The following is a 9,306-nucleotide window of genomic DNA, read 5'->3' on the forward strand; positions in this document are numbered from 1 at the left end:
CTACGCAGATTAGGCATGCGCGAAAAATACTACTTCCGATCAATTTTCATAGCGACGGACCATGTCGTAAAAAGGTCTAAAACAAATGATTTCACATTCAGCGCTTATCTCTCTCCTGGTAATCAGCTTCGAACATGCTCTGAAACCATTATCCATTATTTAATGTGTCTGAAACATAATGTGCCTTTAAGCTAAAATATTTGAAGGACTCTTCTTGGAAATAAGGAAGTATATATCAATAAAAATAGTGTCCGATTGAGAAACAATAACCGGATGTATGACTAGAGTGTGTGAGAGAGAAAATTTGAGAATTTGAGTCATTTCATACCATTATTATATCTATATATTGGCAACTCACTCACTTTATTTATCATAATTATCAAAAGTTAATTTACGGGGAACAATTTTCGCAAGAGTAAAACAGCACATTGTCTTTATAATCAAATCAACTGAAATCTATCCTATAAGTATAGCATGTTTTGTGTCAAATAATGTACGTTATACATGTGTATAAATGTAAAAGAAGTATGAACTATTTAAATCTAGATTCATGAATGTCATGTTAATGTAAATAATTAGCTACATATATATATTTTTTTATTGATGCAATATTGATATTGTCTATACACAGACAGACAGACAGACATACAGATAAGTCAAAAAAAAATCTTAAATTATAATATGTCATATTACAGTTAAACTGTCATGTGGATTTGTTGTCGAAGTGCATAAACTTTCGTTATGTGTATCTTTATCATTCATTTATTGTTATTGCTGCTGCTGCTTCTGGTAATCTTGTTGTTTTTTTCTTCTCATTCTTCATCTTTGTTATTTCTTGTTATTATAATGAAGATGGTGGTGTATTGATATAAATACTATGATTATAATAAAAATTACTATAATAGTTATTACATTTTTAATAGCATTATTTTTCTTATTTCCAATGTGGTTGTTGTTTTCAAGGTCAAGAAGATAATATCAAAAAGGGGGTCATAAAGCCCATATAGCTATGCTGGTTAAGTAAAGTCATTGAAATATATCACAGGAACTTGAAATGCTATCAAATAACCAATATTAACCTATAGCTCTTCAGCGCTTCTTATGTAAAATTCTTCCAAGTATAATTTCCAATAACCGTAAATTATACCATACCCAGACTATGGTATAATTTTCAGTTTTGAAGAATCAAATTTTTTAATTTTTTTTCTGGGGCGGGCTTTGGGTTTTTTTTTTCTTCCACCTTTGGGTTTTTTTGCTTTTTTAAAAAGATTTGGGTTTTGAAAAAATTATAAAAAAAATTCAAGTGAAATTTTTTTCTTAATTTTTTCCTTTTGGTTTTTGGGTTGTTGGGTTTTTGTTTTCTTTTGCAAAAGAAAGGGGAACTTGTTAAAAGGGGTTTAAAAATTTAAACGGAAAACCCAAAAAAACTCACGGAAAAAAATGTTATAATTCCAATTATTAACAATTATTTTCCAAAAAAGGTTACCCCCAATATAGTATAAATTTAATTTTTATATTATTAAAAAGGGGTGAAATTTTGGATATTATCATTGATTTTGAATTTTTGGATAGATTTTCAAGTTTTGTAATAAAAGGGAAATGAATTTTTTAAAAAACCCCTTTGGAATTAAAACATTTCCGGGTATTTAAGTGTATGTAATTAAAATCCCTATAGAAGTTTTTCGACCCCCCCGGGGAAAAAATTCCCCTTTTTGGTAGTTTAGCGCGGAGGAAGGTATTTTAGTACTGGTGTAACCCCCAGGAACAGGGGTTAGTAAACTACCCGCCTAAATGACTAAAATACTTTTGGGAAAAAAGGCGTAAAAATAAAACAAAAAAAAAAAACAAAAATGGGCTTTCTCCCTTGTGCTAGTAAATCTCACTTTTTTTTTAAGTAATTTCGTAAAATTTTAAAAATAGATAATGAAAAAAAAAAATTTAATGCGGGCTTAAATTTCAAAGATATTTTTTCAGGAAACTAATTTTCAAAAACATATTAGTATAATTTTTTGTTCATTTTATTACTTTTGATTGTACTTTTAAAAATAGTTTTCAGAAAAAATTTTTAAATTTTAAAACTTGGGTTTTTTTCTTTCCTTTTTTTTGGTACGAGGGCTTCCAAGTTTTTAAAAAGGGGGAAATATAATTTATTTACCCCAATTTTGAATATTTTTTTGGGAAAATACAATTTTAAAACCACTTTCCGCAATTTTAAAACCCAAATTTTTCCGGCAATTTGAAAAATTTCCGCATTTTTTAAAAAAATTTTCCCGAAATAAAAAAACCCATTTGGGGAAAAAAAAATTAATTAAAAATATTTTATGGGAAAAACTTTTTTGTTGTTTTTTGTTTTTTTTTTTTTTTTTTTGGGGGGGGGGGGTTTTTTGGGGTGTTTTTTTTTTTTTTTTTTTAAATTTGAAATTTTTTCAAAACATTTCCCCATCATACCCCCGGAAAAAGATTGTTTAGGGGTTTATCGAGCGGGAAATTTTTTAAAATGTGCTTTGTTTCCGATCTATTTTTTAAAGGTTATTTTTAAAAGGGGATGAAAATTTTCGATACTCAACCAGTAAACGTTTGGATTTTTTTTTAAATGTTTTAATGGGGATCCCTTATATGGGGTTTTTTTCCAAAGCCAAACAGGTTTTTTCCCTCTACTTAAAAATGAAAAATTTTTCCTTAAAACAGGGAGCCATGTTTCCAATTAGAAAAAAAATTCTAAAACGCAATTTTAAAATTTTTTAAGTAGAAAAATTAAATGCTAAAGAGAAAAACCCCAAAATTTAAAAAATCATTTGTAATTTATAACCAAAAAAAAAAAAACTTGAAAAATTTTAAAACATAAGTAGCCGAAATTATCAAAACATTTTTATATGTTTAAACAGCAAAAATCCCAATATTTTAAAAATTTTAAAAAAGTCAGGGACTTAAAAAGAAAAGCTGTTCTAACCCCAAAATTTCATTTTAAACCAAAAAAGTTTTCTAATAAAAAGAACATGTTTAAAAGTTATGTAACCCTTTGTTTCAATAAAATTGACTGGTTTAAAAAAACAAAAAGTTTTTTGGGTTTTTTTACTAAAAAATTTTCTTTCCGAAAAACCAATTTCTTTCACTAAACAATTCTTTCATTTAAACAAGTTTTTCCCCCAACAAAAAATCTTTCGTTAAAGTTTGTCTTTACAAAGGGTTTTTTTGGAAAAAATTGGCATTTTTTACTTTGCAAACCGGGCCCTTGTTGAAAATGTCAATACTCCGAGCAAAATTTTGGCTTTGATTGGGGGGTTTTATTCTGAAATAAAAAAAAACTAAAGGGTTTAGTTTTTGGGTTAAATTTTTTTTAAAAATTTGGGGTGAAAAGGAGGTTTTTTTCAGCGATGTTTCTTCCAAAATTTGTCCGGGGGTGAAGGGAGGCCGTTTTAAAGATAAATTATGACGATACCCCCAAAAAAGCATGACGCCCCACCCGCGTTGAGGGGTTCTTTTTTTATTAAAACATAGGCAAATAAAAAGAAAAATTTAAGGAAAAAGAACATCTGGGTTTTGACTGGTGAAAAATTATGATTCATTTCTTAAAAAAAAACACAAATTTTTTCTTAAAAAAACATAAATAAAATTTACTTTATCGCTAAATAAATTTAAGAAAAAATTTTCATTTTCCCCCCCTTTTTAAACCCCGGGATTTTACTTGACCTTTTTTGTAATTTTGAAATAAAAACCAGACTTTTTAAAGGGGCAATAAGGCCGTGATTTTAATGATCAAAAATTTCCAAAAGTCATAAAAGGGCCAAGAAATAAAAAGGAAAAAAAAAATTTAAAAATAAAAGGAAATTAAGTTTTAAAAAAATTTTAAAAAAAATTTTTAAAAAAAGTGGGAAAAAACGGGAAATTCAAAATTATGGATTTTTAATTTCCCTCAATTTTTTCCCCTATTTCCAAAAATTTTTTAAAAAATAAAAAAGATATACATTTTTGAAATTTCCCCCTTTTCAATGTTCTTTTTTATTTTGTGCCAAACCCAAAATATACTACTGCGTAAAAAATTTGTCCAGATTTAATTTTTGATTGATTAATCAAAGCAAAGGAACATTTTTTCCCATAATTTAAAAATTTCCCTTTTGTTCTTTTAAAAGAAGAAAGAAAAATATCCCAAAAACCAAAAATTTGGGTAGATGCACCCCCCCCATACAAAAAATAAAAAGGGCGTATTTAAAAAGTATTTCCTTATTTTTTAAACCATTGGCCGCCCCCGGGGGCAAAAAAAAGGGGGTGCTGGAAAAACGATTTAAAGTCTTTAATGGTTGGGAAATTTTTCAAATTATTTGTTGAAATAAAAGCCAATTTAAACCTTTGGAAGATAAATGGACCAAAACAATGGTAAATTGTGGGGCCCCAACAGGGAAGGGGAAATTTTTTAAAATCCCTTTAATAGTTTAAAAAATAAAACCTTTTTTTACCGAGGAAAACTGGGGTTTTCCCCCCGCAGTTTAAAAAAATTAAAATCAGGGGGATACTTTTGGGTTTGGGGGGATTTTCGTCCCCAATTGGTTGGTAGATTTTAAAAAAAGGGGCATGCCCCTTTTCCCGGGGTTTAAACCCTCGATCGACATGCCGGTTTTCCCAAACCCAAATTTAAAAAACAAAAGCTTGATTTCCCTTTCGTTTCGCCCGAAAAAAGGGAAAGACCCAGCCCAAAAATTTATACAAATGAAAATATTATTAAAAAAAAAAAAGAAAAAAAAAGAAAAGGGCAAAAAAATTTTGAATTCCCTTGGGTTTTTTAAAACGAAAATTAATTAAGTTAAAATTTTTTATTTTTTCCCTTTTTTTTGCAAAAAAACCAACTGCATTTTTTTTCCATGAAAATTTAAAAACCCTAAAACCGGTTTTTCACTTGCCCATTCCAAGATTTTTAACAAAATTTGGGATAAAGTTTGCGCCCGCCCCAAATGGCGAAAAAAAAAAAAAAATTTTTTTTTTCCCACAAAAATTGGAATTTGTTTTTGGCCAAGGAAGGGCCCAAAAATTAAAAGTTGGTCATTTTTTTTTTAAAACTTTTTGGCCAAAAAAAAAAAACTTTTTTTTTAAACCTTTTTTCTAACAAGGGTCAAAAGAAATAAATGAAGGTTTTATTGGGAGAAATTGTTTTTTTTTTAAATGGGAAGAAGAAAAAAAGGGGGGGATAAAGGGGGCCCAAAAAATTCTTTTTTTGCCCAAAAGAATTTTTGAAAAAGTTTTGTTTGGGGAACCACTTTGGTTTTTTTTTTCGAACGGGGCCCTTATTTTCGCCAAATTTTTTTTTCAAGCCAAATTAACAAAACCAATTTTCCCCCCCCTTCCCTTTAAAATTAACATCGACACAATAAGTGGCGGGTCATACTGGCTCCTTTTTGTAAATACAAATTTTTGCTTTTTTACGAAAAATCCAAAAAAAAGCTTTTCAAAATTTCAAATTTCTTTAAAAAAATTCAGTTTCAAACCCAGAATACAATTTTAGACGTTAAAACGGGAAAAAACTTTTTAAAACATAAACAATCTTTATTGGCATAGGAAAGTCTGATTTGCAAAGGGTTTTTTAAACCTTTTATAACCTTCTTAAAAAAAAAAAGATTTTTGTTTGGGTTTTTTTCAAAAATCTTGGGATTTTTTGGCATTTCGCTTTAAAATTTGACAAATATGTACATGCCCTCCCGTATGACAAGCCCTTGGGTTAAAAAAAAGCAAGTATGTACAAAGGGAAAAAAAAAATCTTTTTAAAGCAGGCCACATTTCCCTTTTTTTACCATAAAAAAAGGGAAAGAACTGATTATTTTGAATCAAAAACTGGAAAAATGGAAAAACTAATTTGGTATTATGAGAAAAATCCTTCAGAAGCCAAACAAATTGCCCATTTTTTCCCAAAAGCCAGTAGTTTGGGGGTATGCCCGACTGGAAAAACGTTTCCCCCTTTGGGGGCGCTAATCCCGGCTGAAAACCCCTTTAAATACTATTCAAATAAAAAAAAAAATAACTTTTTTTTTGTTTCTTTTTAAACCCCTTGTAATTTCAAATTTCCTCAACAAAAATCATCAAATGCTTAGATTTACTTGACAAAGTATTTATGAAGTAACAAACTGGCATATTATCGCATCGAAAACATATTTTCTTGTTTTTTTTAATTTATCCGACAATAAAAATACCGCCGCAAAAATTAAGAAAAAAAATCTGAAATCGTTATATATTAAATATCATTGCAGATATCATTATAGTACCAACTATCAGGCCAGTGACCGCATGACAAACTGCCGTGAAAGAACACCTGATCTATCAGTGAATAGTTGTAAATCATTGCTATCAATCCAAACATTTTCGGGAATTATCGAAATTTCATTATACTGATGTAGAAATGACTGTCAAATACGCAAATCAGCTTTTACTCCACAAGATATTCGAAGATGGTAGTGTTTTTCCAGGACTACCCCAACGATGACGTCAATTAGTCTCCTTAAAAAAATTGACGACCTACCGGAATCGCTTCACAAGCAAATGTCAGGCTACTGATCAGAGACTGAATATGACGTAAAGTCGTTTTTTTTTCGGTAAAAACTGTCCAATCTTTTGTCGTAAATCTTCCAACTTTTAAACAGGAATCTCAATAGCCATTTCCTCAGAATCTAAGACAAGGCCAAGAAATATTAATTTTGTGGTAGGGTATACTGTCTTGTTTATTGCTAAGGGGACATCTAATTCAGCGCACATGTCTGAAAAGAGCTAGTGACACTATGATTCATTTCTTAAAAGTATCGCATGCTTTGGAACTTTTCCTTTGTTCTTACTAACCGATTATACTCAGTACACTTTCAATGAGCTTTGGAAAACTGTATTGATATATCGCAGTACAGTTCTTTTTATTGATTCATATAGGAAAAAAACTCGACTGCTATAGCAGGGATGAGTTGTTGTTTGTTTTTTTCACAGAGGCTCCAAAAACAGAGGCTCCAATGGGGCATTGGTAACGAACATTCGGAATAATCCAATGAAATACAATTTATTCGCTAAAATCAAAAGGTACATCCGCTGAATGAATTATTTCCACTTGAAAAGTCCTTAAATCTTGAATCAATATTTCAATATTACTTTCTCCACAAGGTATCAGTTTACAATCCGTCTCTAACATTTGACGCCTTTAAATTTTCAGTGGTTGCATAATTATCTTGCTGTGTTGTTTTTTTTTGTTTTTTTTTGGGGGGGGGGTTTGGTGTTTTTTTTTTTTTTTTTTTTTTTTTTTTTTTTTTTTTTTTTTTGGTTGTTTTTTCTTTTTCTTGTTTTTATTATTTATTTTTTTTTGGCGCCAGCGAAAACACCTTCCCCAAACAAACTGCCTTATAAAAAGCATGTAAGTAAGCTTACGACAGCATTTGATGGTATTGGTATTATTTTTCTTGGGTTTCTTTTTTTTCCGATTTTTATAAACAAAACAATTTTTGCGGGAATTCGTTTTTAAAAAGCTCTTATTACGAGGGGGTATAACACTCGGCTTTGGGCGACATCCGGGATGTTTCTGCAAACAAATTCGTCTTCGGCCTAACGGGCCTAACATGTTTTTGCAGGGAACATCCCCTTATGTCGCCCCAGCCAGTTTAATCCTCCAACTAATCGTTTCATGTACTATAACGTTACATAAAACACAATCTATTTCTTTAAAAGAAAAATAAATGCATTTGTTTTTCATAAAACTAAAATGAGTTTATTTTTCAAATATCTGGTTTTTTTAAATTTTGTCCAAAAAAGCGAGAATAATATTTAATTTTTTTTGGTTATGCAAACTATACTCATTTATATAACATTTCATGGGGAAAATTGAATTCATATGCAAGTTGACAGTTTTTTTTAAAGATATTTCTTGTTTACTTTAGCTTTTTTATAATAAAGGGAAATCTTTATACCGTGTATATTTTGGAAAAAATTTAAACGTTCAGAAAAATGGAAAAAAAGTAACATTTCAAATAAAAATGAAAAATTAAACATTCAATAAAATGAGAAAAAAAAAACTTCAAAATGAACGAGAAACATAACATTATTAAATGAGAAAAAGTTAAATTTTTTAAACTTTTGAAAAAGTAAAATTCATATAAACTGAGAAAAAAGTTATTTAAATACTTAGAAACATAAAATTTAAATTTCCCGAGAAATAATTGCATTTTAAAAAGTTAAAAAAAATTTGAAATGATAAATATATTAGGTTTCAAAGGGTTTATGCTGGGGGATGTTTTTACCGGGGAAAAATAGTGTTCGTTGATTTATGGGGAAAAATTAGTGGGGTTGTGTAGGGGGGGTAAGTTTGTGTAAAAAAGGCAAAAAGTGATACAAACTGAAAATTTGGAAAAATCTTTAGACATGTGATTTAAAGTGAAAGGGGCCCCAAAAAATTCTTGCTTTTATTTAAGATGGGGGCCCCTTTTCAAGATGGCCCGCCATCATACAATTGGTACATAATAAGCTCATCATTCAATGTTTTTTACAGACCTGAAAACTGTACACCAAAGCATTGCATTATAGTCCCCTTTTCAAAATTTAATCTTTAAGCATTTCTCTCTGCATTTTTTTCAGAATCCAAAGATGGCGCTCCACATCATGGCTTGCCGAAATTTTAATGCATAAATGAATATTCTCTTTGCAGTATTAATTTTTGCACACGGTGACTGCGTATTATCCACTATAAAATTGTGTGACTCTCTCTCAAAATCAAATTTTACGGTTCAACCACATTGTTAGTTCATGTTTTTAGTTTTATTTTACAAAAAATCTTTAAAAAAATCAAAGAAAAAGTGCCATTTTTCATTTTCTCTAACAATGTTTTCTCTAGGTCTATGCTACAAAATATTTCAAAAGTTACATAGTTCTTAAAGTGTATTATATTCAATCAACACTATGTTTTATTGGTATAATTTGCTAACAACAAACACAAAATGTGAGGTTTGATATACTTGATAAAAGTGCCGAGTGGGGTAAAATCTTACTCAGACAATTTTGTAGTACAAAAAATAACGTCTTCTTTTAAAGAATTCTTCATGCAAAATTTCACTGTAAAAGTATTTTATTGTATTAATGGTATTGTTTTGTTTTCCTTCAGCGTCTAGAGGGTGTACTAAAATATCATTTTATTTAAACAATATGCCAGATACCAATTTCATATGTTATAATTCACGTCATTAATAAGTGTTTGCATGATATAAGTTGTTTCGAATATTCTTTTATACAATTTATTAATTGTTACAGACAAGAATATTCATTCAACGATATCCATATGTTAGTATAAAAATCATGCCT

The sequence above is a fragment of the Ruditapes philippinarum genome, unplaced genomic scaffold, assembly GCF_026571515.1.
Source record: "Ruditapes philippinarum isolate M1 unplaced genomic scaffold, ASM2657151v2 ctg3372_1_1_1_1, whole genome shotgun sequence".
Classification (NCBI taxonomy): Eukaryota; Metazoa; Mollusca; class Bivalvia; order Venerida; family Veneridae; genus Ruditapes; species Ruditapes philippinarum.